General features: G+C 43.4%; 1 pseudogene; it reads right to left on the bottom strand.

Moving 5' to 3' along the window:
• Positions 1–5600: 5600 nt before the first annotated feature.
• The window catches only part of LOC113627809 (D-aminoacyl-tRNA deacylase 2 pseudogene), a 29776-nt pseudogene continuing 23049 nt past the window's right edge, over positions 5601–12327 (bottom strand).

The raw sequence follows: 12327 nt of genomic DNA, 5'->3' as shown, positions 1-12327 counted from the left end.
AAACTTTGGGGTGTACGATAACTTTCTAAGAGATTAAAACTTTGAAAATCATTGCTTTGTACTATGAGGCTTAGCGATAGGATCAGAGCCTTTGTTTAAAATATCTGCCGCAATGCAATCCCCATGAGAATTATTTCTTAGTTTCTTAGCCTGAATTCAGGATATATTTTAAATACAAAGGTTAGATGGGAGTCTAGTGAATGTCAATTATCATTGCTGTGTGAGTTGCAAGTTCAACCATTTTAAAGCACAACTTAAGGAAACTGTTACATCAGAGATGATGTTTTTAATGAAGTACCTAGTGTTTTTGTTTATTTGAGGACTCACCATTTCACCATTCCTGGGGGCCTTGGGCGGGGAGTCTCAGGCCTCAGATTCAAGGAGAACTGTGCTTCCCTTGAGAGACTGGTGTGCTCTGACCTTCTATCCACCACTTTTCTCCTTTTTCTTTGGCTTCTAGGAAGCCGGAAGCTACATTCTCAGCTTAGCCTGAGCCTGGCTCACAAATGGAAACTTACATTTACATGTCTAAACCTATTTTACTCTGCCTTGATTTCATTCTGCCACTCCCCCTGCACTTATCTTTGATTTCTTCCTCTGAATTTTCATGGGTATTTCCAAAAGCTACCTCCAATCCTTTTGCCAAACAAGGTAAAGTGTAAACATATAAGTGCCTGTAGCTACCAGTGATGCAGGAAGTTTGTTCTCCTCTGGGTACTGAACCCAGCTCCTTTCTAAGCACAGGTTGCGTGTCTGTAACTTCTTTGCTGTTATTTCCTTTATTTCATCTATAAAATAGGGGCGTGGACTCGCGATGGAAAGCAGCATAGCCAGGCCTTAGGAAAATCTGGAGAAGCCAGCTGGGCCCCAGAGGCTGTGGAGCGGAGAGGCAGAGGAATCTGCTTCTCTAATGAAAGGGCCCTTCTTTCCAGGGGATTATAAGAATATTCATGACCCTTGAGATCAGCAGGTGAGGCCCAGCCCTCCCCACTCATCCTTTGGGCAAATAGTCCAAAAAGCTGAGGTTGCCTGGGTAAGAAAGGAACAGTGGGAGCTGGAAGATTTTCCCGCTTCTCTTGGCCCCCAGCCCCTGTATTTTCGGGGAAGGGGAGGGGGACTTGTCCTGAGGTGAAGCACGGACTGTGTCTTTCATTTCTAAAGAGCAGGCAGCAAGGCCGAGGCAGAAGTCCCGTGACATGACTTGAGACACAAAATGGAATCTTAGCATCGAAGACCCCCTTTGACAACAAGAAGAAAAGCCCTTTTCTTCCTAGCCCGGATTAGGCGAGAAGGGAATTCTCTGGAACATGTGTGCATTGTTTCGTGGAGGGCAGCCAGGCTGGCCCGGGGCTTGCCTCCCAAAGTCAGCCCAAGGAAGCTTGTCCCCGTGTAATTAAAAGGGAAGGGAAACAGCAGGGCGTCTTGTTCCGCTGCTGCCCACCAAAGTGGGGTCCCCAGGGGACGCTGTGGCCCAGGAAACTGGCTAAATGAATGGCTACCGGGGGGCTCGCTGAATGTGTGGGCCCTGGAGACAGAGAGAGGGCAGGGCACGGAGTCTCGGCAGAGCTCTTCTCATAAAACGGGAAGAAGAGAAACCCTCTCAGACAGCAGAGATGCCTGAGCTTCTTGCCACCTGACCGGACAGCAAGGCTGCCCTGGGGACAGGGCACCTGCTGCGAGGGGTCAGCTCCTCGCGGAGAGCAGAGCCCAAGGCCGTGTTGCCAGGCCCTCGTTTGTCCAGCTGACGCAGGCTGGCCCCTCGCTTTCTCCCGCTGACAGCGAGGCCGGGAGCCCGGAGGTCACAGGTCAGGGTGGGACGCTGAGGCCCGGGACTCACAAAGGGGAGCGGGGAGCTTCCCCTGGCAACACGAGTTTCTGGAAAGTGGTCTCTCGTATTTGTCAGTGGTGAAGTGTCTCACTCAGAAATGATTGGGAGCCATAAAACCCCGAGCTAGAGGCTAAGATATTTGGCATTTATAGAGTTTAATCCAGTTAAGAAAAAAAAATAAGTTCCTTTTCCTATAAAATAAGAAAACTTCCTCATGAAAAGCTTTCTAATGCCATTTCCCGAAATCTTCAGTTCAAGATGTAAACGTTCTGCTTCAGCTTCCCCAGCTCCCTCTGCAAATCTGGCAGGGTGGATTATAGAGGACTTGAGAGAATCTTGATCGGCAATCTGGAAATTTGTGACTCCTGACCCCCAGGTCCACAGGGAAGATAAGAGTGACAACAGCCAAGCGGGTCGGTTTTCTAAGACCCCGCACATTCTGCCTAAGGTCACGCACGTCCCAAAGGCCTCAGCAGCGAGCCAGCAGGCCTGGGCGCTCTGCTTTCTCTGGTAAGTGATGAATCTAAGTCAATATCGTAAAGGCGACCCGGCCCTTCTGCCTCCGCAAATATTGGAACAAAGCCCTGAGCACAGCGATGCTGTTGACAGTTACGAGATGGTGGCATTGTTGTCTTTGTCACCATGAAGTGCAGCTCGGTGGAGCCTGGCCTAACACCCTGTGTACACAGAGGAGACAGTGCACTCGGAGGCCCGGCTGTTAGCTCTGACAACACACGCAGGCGACCGGCCCTCAGCCCCTCCCAGGGGCACAGCTGGGGTGCCGGACACACTGCCCTCTTCACCTACTGGGGGCTGCCCAGCACAGTGTCTGGGCCACATGCTTCCTTTCCTCTCTCTTTTCATTCATTTGTTACAAATACTTTCTTATTGAAATATAACGTACGTGTGTCGCCTGTCCAGCTGGATGGAAACTGCCACACCCTTGTATCCCTCAGGTCAAGAACCTGAACGTTTCCGGCATCCCACAGCCCACCTGTGCTCCCTCCCAGGATCACCTCCTGCAACAGTGGCCACTCTCCTATTCAGACTTCTAACGTAAATTACTTTCCCCTGTTTTAAGCCTTTTGCATTTGAAACTTTCCCTTGGCATTTGAAGCCAAGGTACTGTGTGTTTGTCCAGCAAGGCGTGGTTACAGTGCAGCGCTCACGCTGATCTCACCTCCACCCTTGCTTGGGCAAGCCCCTCAGTGCTCTGGTATCAGGTTGGCCTTGCCAAAGGACAGAGTTGGTCTGAGTCTCGTGGGGCCCTTCCAGTGCCAGTGTGTGGTCCCGGGCTCCATTATGGGGCCGGATGGGCTGTGCATAGGAGGACTATAAGCCCATGTCCATGTACAGGCTTGGGAGTATGTTCTAAGAAGGAGGCGCTGCCCTGCCCACCATGCCTCACTGTACCTTCCATGCCGCCATCCAGAAACATCAGAAGACAAGTCAGTTCAGGATTCTTTCCACACCACTGGAATACACCTGATTCGTTCCTGTCCTGAATCTGGTCCGTTCTCCTATCTGAAAACTGTCCCAGGCAGATGGAGGCTGGAAAATTCCCTCTTACTACACTCTGCTGAGTGATAGATATCCCACTCCTTTTTGCATTCCTAAAGCCTTTTTCTGTGTGTGCATGTGGAGTGGTAGTGGTGGGATAGGGTGGCAGGGAGAGGCAATGGCTTACAGAAAGCATGCCAGAGCTGGGAGTTCAACTTCTTCCCTCACAGGTGAAGAACCAAACTTGAGTCTGCCCGCCCGATGTGCAGCAAAGCCAGTCTACTTACACCGGGTGGTGGTGAAGGAAAGTACAGCATTTATTGCAGGGTCCCAAGCAAGAACGGGCAGCTCATGCTCAGAAGACCTGAACTCCCCGATAGCTTTCAGAGAGGGTTTTTAAAGGCAACATTAGGGGTGAGGGTTGCAGGTGCATGATCAGCTCATGGACATTCTTCTCATTGGTTGGTGATGAGGTAACAGCATGGTATTTCTGGAGTTAACATCATCAACCTGGTTCTGAGGTCCACATGCCTGTGGTCAGCATAGCTAACTTCTTCCACCTGCTGGGGGTTTTATTTTATTTTGTTTTTATTAACATCTTTTTTGGAGTATAATTGCTTTACAATGTTGTGTTAGTTTCTGCTGTATAACAAAGTGAATCAGCTATACGTATACATATATCCCCGTATCCCCTCCCTCTTGCTCTGCTGGGGTTTTTTTGTTTTGTTTTGTTTTGCTTCTGTTTTTGTTTTTGCGATACGTGGGACTCTCACTGCTGTGGCCTCTCCCATTGCGGAGCACAGGCTCCGGATGCGCAGGCTCAGCGGCCATGGCTCATGGGCCCAGCCGCTCCGCCACACGTGGGATCCTCCTGGACCAGGGCACGAACCCGCGTCCCCTGCATCAGCAGGTGGACTCTCAACAACTGCGCCACCAGGGAAGCCCTTCTGGGGGTTTTAGTATCTGCAAAACAACTCAAGGATACGGCTCAGGATATTACCTATAGCCCTTGAGGAGGAACTAAAGTTCCTTGACTTTGTTTTATGGCTAAACTATTATTATTTGTCTTGCTTGACTGTTTTCCTTTGCTTTTGCATTTCCTCACTTCTCTGATTAAATTTGTTCTTTCAAACTCAGAGAGATCTAGGAGGCTCAAGCTTTTCTACAAACAGTTTGGTAGGGATTGAACATGAGGAGGAGAGTAATAATGCTGGATCACAGACAATAACTTTAGAGAACGAGCACTCCTAAAAGAGACATGGAGTGCTGTGGGAAGACAGACCAAAGAAAGCCCATCAACCTAGGTGGCCTTTTTGGAGGAGGTGGCATTTCAGCTGCACGGAAGGATGTACTTCAAAAAGTGAACTGTCATATTTCACCTTTGGTGTAATAAGCTCTTAATTGTGATAATGGCTAAGAAACTTTATACAGTGTATTGATGCCATACATTTTACTTTGACCTATGTTATAAAGTCCCCAAAACATTGCTATTATTTTTGCTTTAAACAGGCAATTATGTTTTTAAAAATGATCTTTGAAAGGGACTTTTAATAAGAAAGATCATATACGCTTACTCATGTAGTTACCATTCCTGGGACTCTCCAGTCCTTTCCATAGACCCAGATTTCCATCTGGTATCATTTTTAATGAATTTCTGTTGCTATTTCTTATAGTATAGGCCTGCTGCTGCTGAACTCTTTCAGCTTTTTATTTATTTAGTTTACTGAAGTATAATTGATTTACAGTGTTGTGTTAGTTTCAGGTGTACAGCAAAGTGATTCATATATATATATATATCTATCTATATATATATATATATATATATTCCTTTTTAGATTCTTTTCCATTATAGGTTGTTACAAGATATTGAATATATATAATTGAATATATATTGAACTACTGTGCTATCCAGTAGGTCCTTGTTTTTTAATCTATTTTATATATAGTCATGTGTATCTGTTAATCCCAAACTCCTAATTTATCCCTTCCCACGCCCCGCCCCTTTGGTAACCATAAATTTGTTTTCTATGTCTGTGAGTCTGTTTCCGTTTTGTTTTGTTTGTTTGTTTGTTTGTTTTTCCTGTAGAAAGCATCCCTTTTTATTCCTTTTATAGCAATCTAAACCGACAAGAAAGGAACTTCCTAAAAGATTTATGAACACTAATTTAATGAAACAGTAACTTTTAAAAACCAAAGACAAAATGCAACACACATTATTTTGGTAAAAAACTGAGAAACAGAATATTAAGCCATTAGTATATTAAATAAAAACAACTTTTAGTCCCCCATACCTTGTTCCTATATCAACTAAAAATTCTTAAAATAATTTAAAGCACTTGGATGTCCTTGGAAAGTAATATTAAAATGCACAATAACATTTCTGTATTACATTTTCATAGATATGATTAGAAGGAATAGTAAATTGCATATTCTTTCATTCAAAATATGGAAATCTGTAATGCTAAAACAAAATTGACAAAGTTATTATCGGTTTGTGCTGGGTTTTACCTAGTTTTAACCCAAATAGTGATTTTTATTACATACTACATACATTTGAGGGTATAAGAAATACATTTTTCTTGGTTACATAGAATGCTTAATTGTAAAATGCTTAAATGCAGCTCTCTAGGAACATTTCCATGTTCTTATCAATGACCATAAAGTGAATAGAAGGCATTTTTCAAATTTTTGAGTGTGAGTTTAGGGGAAAGCAGGATGGAAGGTGACTGAGATCCAGTGTTTAGGTGACGTGGCAAGGTCATCCAATTAGCAGGCTGCAGAGTTATGGATGGGACCCAGGATTTTCTTGTCTAAAAATGCTGCAGATTAGTGTACTCAAGAAGAAGGGGAAGAGAATCTAATTACAACTATAGAAACTGTTAATTTTTCAAAACTCAATTAGGTGTGTGTATGGACCATTGGTGTCAAGCTTTAACACCTGCCTGTTGCCATAAGTGCCATGTTCCACCACAACCCCCAGCTTCAGCACACTTGCTGTTAGCAGCTAATTCTTTTTTACAGAGTCACAAATTGGGAATAAAGTTCTAACCCCTCTTCTTTTCCAGAGTTAGAGTGATACTGCACGCTTCTTCCTTTTACTCTCTCCGCAAGGGTGGCTTGAGGGATGGTAAGAATGTTGCCTGATAGATCCAATATAGAGACGTGCTTGCCATTTTCTGTTTCACTTAATTTCACATTTAACAGTGTATTAACCATTTTGGGAAGAAGCTCTTTATCAGCTCCCTTGAAAAATCACACGTAGATCACTAATCCTCTCTGGACCTCCACGCACTGGGCCGCAGTGTCCCCCTCAGCAGGGCATACTTGCAGCTGGGCGTGCAGGCACTGTTGCAGGAGGGCCCGGGCCTGAGGGGGCTGGCCACTTTCAGCCACGGCTCAAGCCCACGCAGATATCCCACAGGTTCCGGCCTCCCGCTGCACAAACTCACCCCACGGGGCTCAGGGCTGTTTCCATTTTGTAAATAAGTTCATTTGTAACATTTTTTTTAGATTCCGCATATAATTGATATCATATGATATGGAGGTTCATTTAAAAAACTAAAAATAGAGTCACCATGTGATCCAGGAATCCCACTCCTGGGCATATATCCAAAGAAGACAAAAACTCTAATTTGAAAAGATACATGCACCCGATGTTCATAGTAGTGCTGTTTATAATAGCCAAGACATGGAAGCAACCTGAGTGTCCTTTGACAGATGAATGGATAAAGAAGATGTGAGATATATATATATATATATATATATATATATATATATATATGTATAAAATGGAATATTACTCAGCCATAAAAAATGAATAAAATATGGGAATTCCCTGCCGGTCCAGTGGTTGGGACTCAGTGCTTTCACTGCTGCGGGCCCGGATTTGATCCCTGGTTGGGGAACTAAGATCTCGCAAGCCTCCTGGCACAGCCAAAAAAAGAATGAAATGATGCCATTTGCAGCAACATGAATGGACCTAGAGATTCACATACTAAGTGCAGTAAGTCTTCCAGCTTTTATATGTCTGAAGAAGTCTTTATTTCACCTTCATATTCAAAGTTGTTTTTCTGCTGGGCAATGAATTCCTAAGTTGGTTTTCCTTTTCAGAACTTCAAAGATGCTTCTCCACTGTCTTCTGAGCGGTGGTGTTTTCAGTGTGAAATCTGTTATGATTCTACTTTTTGTTCCTTTGTACACGCTGTGTCTTTTTTCTCTAACTGCTTTTTAAATTTTCTTTTTACCACTGGTTTTAAACAGTTTGATTGGGATATGCCTTGTACTTTCCTTCCTGTTTCTTGAGTTTGAGGGGTTGTCCACCTTCTTGTATCTGTGAGTATACAGTTTGTTTGTTTGTTTTAATTAAGTTTAGAAAAACTTCAGCGATTATTTCTTCAATATTGTGCTCCTCTTCTGTGATCCCCATTACACATGCATTAGGTCACTTGCAGCTGTCCCACAGCTTACTGATGGTCTGTTCATTTTTTTTCCTGTTCTCTTTTTATCTCTTTGGCTTTTGTTTTGTGTTTCTGTTGCTATGTCATCAAATTCACTGATCTTCTCTTCTGTAGTTACCTATCTGCTGTAAATCCCACACAGGGTATTTTTCATCTCAGACCCAGGTGAATGAGAACTTGGGGTGGTGGTGGAGAACCTATGCATGCAGCTGGGGGAATCAGAGAAGGTTTCATGGAAGAGGTGGCATTTGAGATCAGCCTCAAATGATGGGGAGTGAAGGTATTTCAGAAGAAATAGATGCAGATAGAAAAAAATAGATGCCGATAGAAAAAAAGAGTTCATCACTAGCTGAAGACAGCAGAAACAAAGCACAGACATCAGGAAGGGCTCTGCTGGTGTGGGCACAATTTGAGTGGAGTATGGTAAAAGGACAGGGGATGAGCTGGAATGCAATTGAGGAGAGCCTTGAATGTCACAGTGAGTCTTTTACATTTTTAGAGGCAAAAACATTAGACCAGACTGAAATAAAAATCCTGAGATAGAGCTCAAAACCAAACAAAATCAAACCCAGAAAATCTGTCAGAGGTGGTGTTACAAGATGTCCCTTCCTCTCCTTGGTAATCAGCTCTCACATATGAAATAACAGAGTTGAATATTGCTTCACTGCTGTTTGGTATACATGATCTCTGAGGTCTCTTTCTACTCTCAATATGCTCTAGGAGTCAACTTAATTTCAATAAGACTGGGGAATCATCAATTGTTTTTCAACAGGAGAGTGACATGCTTTTCAAGGAGATGAATATTTGAACATTTATAAACAAGTCTGGTAAGTTCTCATTATAATAACAGTTAGTGAGACTTAGAGGGAACATATTATACCCATAGATGAGAGTGTGCATTTTTGCCCATTCACGGAAGAAATGAGGATGAAGAGAGGACCAGAGAGAGCATGAAGAATATGTTTTTGAAGGCCTATTTTGCAATCAAGTAAACAGCAAATGATGGCTTCAGGTATTAAATACAATCCAAAACTGTTCCAATGAGGAGTGCCAGCTGAGAGCTGGGACACCATATGTCCCAGCTAGCTCCTTCAAGCACTGTGGTAGAGTGGTAGCAAGAATTACAGCAGACTTGGGTTCAAATTTTTACTGTGTCACTAATGAGATTCTATAACCTATATGAGTCTTGGTTTCTTCATCTATAAAATACTAAGAATAATGCCACAACTCAAAGAATTTTGGTAAAATTTAAATGTGATTAGCGGGACGTCCCTGGTGGTGCAGTGGTTAATAATCTGCCAGCCAATGCAGGGGAGATGGGTTCAATCCCTGGTCCGGGAACATCCCACATGCCGCAGAGCAACTGACCCCATGCACCACAACTACCGAGCCTGCACGCTAGAGCCTGCGAGCCACAACTACTGAGCCTGCACACCACAACTACTGAAGCCCACGTGCCTAGAGCCCGTGCTCCACAACAAGAGAAGCCACTGCAATGAGAAGCCCATGCACCACAACAAAGAGTAGCCCCCACTCACCTAGAGACAAAGGTGAGAAAGCTCGTGCACAGCAACAAAGATCCAAAGCGGCCAAAAATAAATAAATAAATAAAAAGTTTAAAAACTGTGATCAGCATGTAATTAAGGGTAGTTTCATCAATATCCCAGCACATTTTTTTTAGTAAAAATTGACAAACTGATTCTAAAATCCACATGGCAGTAATTCAAAGGACCTAGAAAACCAAAACAGCTTTGCAAAATAAAATAAACCAGAACAAGATTAACAATACTTGATTTCAAAACTTACTGTAAAGGTAGATTAATTAGGACACTGTGATGGTGGCATAAAGACAGACAAATAGATCAGTGGTAAAGAATAGAGTACAAAAATAAACCCATGCACATATGAACACCTGATTTTTGACAAAATTTCAAATATTATTCAATAAAGAAAGGATTTTTTTCAACAAATGGTGCTGAAACAATTGGATATGCAAAAAAATCTTCAATTCGTGATAAACACAAATTATCATGAAATGGATTATAGACCTAAATGTAGAAACTGTAACTATAAAACTTCTAGAAGAAAACATAGGAGAGAAGCGTTGCAAGCTCAAGTTAGGCAAACACAACTAAAGCACCATCCATTAAAAAAAGAAATTGATAAATAGGACATCATCAAAATTAAAAACTTCTGTTCTATAAAAGACACTGTTAAGGGAATGAAAAGACAAGCCACAGACTGGAGAAAATATTTATGGATCTGAAAAAAAGGTCAATCATAAGACTCAAATAACCCAATTAAAAATATGGGCAACAGGGGTTTCCCTGGTGGCGCAGTGGTTGAGAGTCCACCTGCCGATGCAGGGGACACGGGTTTATGCCCCGGTCCGGGAGGATCCCACATGCCGCGGAGCAGCTGGGCCCGTGAGCCATGGCCGTTGAGCCTGCGCGTCTGGAGCCTGTGCTCCGCAACGGGAGAGGCCACAACAGTGAGAGGCCCGCGTATCGGAAAAAAAAAAAAAAAAAGGCCAACATATTTGAATAGACATTTCACCAAAGAAGACGTAGAATGGCAAATAAGCACGTGAAAAGATGAGGTACAAATATATACCTATTAGAATGGCTAAAGTTGAAAACTGACCATGCCAAGTGTTGACAAGTATCTAGAGCAATTGGAACCTTCTTACACTATTGGTGGAAATGTAAAAAGATACAACCACTTTGGAAAACAGTTGGCAGTTTCTTAAAAAGTTAAATATATAGCCCACCATATGATTTAGCCATCCCATTCCTAGGTGTCTACCCAAGAGAAATGAAAGCCTGTGTCTAAACAAAGATTTGTACACAGATGTTCTTAGTGGCTTTATTTCTAACAGCCAGAAACTGGATATCACTCAAATGTCTACCAACAGAGAAATGGATAAGCACACTCTGGTATATCCACACAACAGACTACAACTCTGCAATTAAAAAGAATGGACATGCATACAACATGGGTGAATCTCAGAATGATGATGCTAAGTGAAAGAAGCCAGATTAAAAAAAAATTAAAAGAGGACATATTGTATGATGCTAGGAATCATACATTCTAGGAATTGCAAACTAATGTGATAGAAGATCTGTGGGTGGCTGGGGACAGGGTGAAGGTATTGTAAAAGGCGCAAGGGAACTTTGGGGCCAATGAGTATGTTCACTAGCTTGATTTTGGTGATGGTTTCACATATGCAGAGACTTACCGCTTGTACAGTTCAAATATGTGCAGAATATTGTATGTCGATTATACCTCAATAAGGAAACAAAGAATATAGGCTTCTCCGTTGCACAGACATGGATTCAAATCCTGCATTTAAATCCTAGCTCACCACTTAAAGGCTGTGGGAACTTTGGCAGGTTGCTTAACCTCTCTGAACCTCAAATTCTCATCTGCAAAATGAGAATGATAATATTCCTACATTCCTTAAAAGATGATTATGAACATGGAATGAAACAATATAGATAAATGGCTTAACAGAATACCTGGGACATAGTAGATGCTTAATAAATATTAATTGTTATTGTATCTTGATAGACAGTGCATTAAACCTGTCTATCAATTTGTGATCATTTGACATCATTTCTATATTATGCCTTTCAATAAACGGCTATGGTATGTCTATTTAAAAACAAAAAAGTGCTTCCCACAGCACCTGGCATTTGGTAAATACTCAATAAAATGTCACCCTTTTTCCACGCTTACCTTCCCCGACTGAATTTTCTGTGTTTGGTTATGAAGAGTCTTGGCACTCTAGATCAAGAGGGGACACCAGCTATACCAGGCAGGAAAAGCCAGCTTCTGAGAGAGACAATTCAGCTGAGTCTAGGTCTCCCATCTTGTCCCCAAGTGGATGTGGCTGATGTTGACCCCACCTGATGAGGCCTGGAGGTACCCTTCTCTCTGGGTTGTGACTTGGCCTACGAGGGGCCTGGCACTGTGGAGGCCCAAGCTCTCCTTTTCTCCCAGGCCGCATGGAACTTTCCACATCTACAAGTGCTGGGCCGCCAGGCAGTTTGTAAGCCTCGGCTCTCCCTCCAGGGTGGAGCAGGCTCTTTGAAGGAGGTGGCCTTATTGTCCAGGAAGATTCTCTGGCCACAAAGACCCTGCCGAAGTCTCCACAACCCTGGAACAAAACTGGGACTAGAACTTTCACAAAAGAACAAGGCTTGCTCTGTGTGGCCGCAGCAGCTGAAACTTCAGCCAGGAAGGCTGAGAAGACAACCCCACCACTAGTTTGTTCGGGCAACAAAGACGGCCCCCTTTCGGTTAACCTTTCAGTTCCTCCGAGTTCCCTGACAAAGGGCCCTGGGGGAGCTGGGAGGTGTGGTCAGGATGGGGTAGTGGCCAGGACTAGCTAGCAGGTTTCAGATGCGGTGGAAATAAAGGGAGTTTGTTTAGCTTCTGCTGGAAGATTTGCCTGTTTGCCTGGTAGCAGCTGACAGTGCCAGTTTTGAGAATCAGATCGGACCCACAAATAAGCCCCAATGGGAAGTGAGCTGAGCTCTG

This window comes from Aethalodelphis obliquidens, unplaced genomic scaffold (genome assembly GCF_003676395.1).
Source record: "Aethalodelphis obliquidens isolate GAN/ISIS:26980383/991018 unplaced genomic scaffold, ASM367639v1 scaffold1, whole genome shotgun sequence".
NCBI classification, from domain to species: Eukaryota; Metazoa; Chordata; class Mammalia; order Artiodactyla; family Delphinidae; genus Aethalodelphis; species Aethalodelphis obliquidens.
Note: the sequence above shows the minus strand (reverse complement) of the source record. Positions and strands in the feature narration are given on the sequence as shown.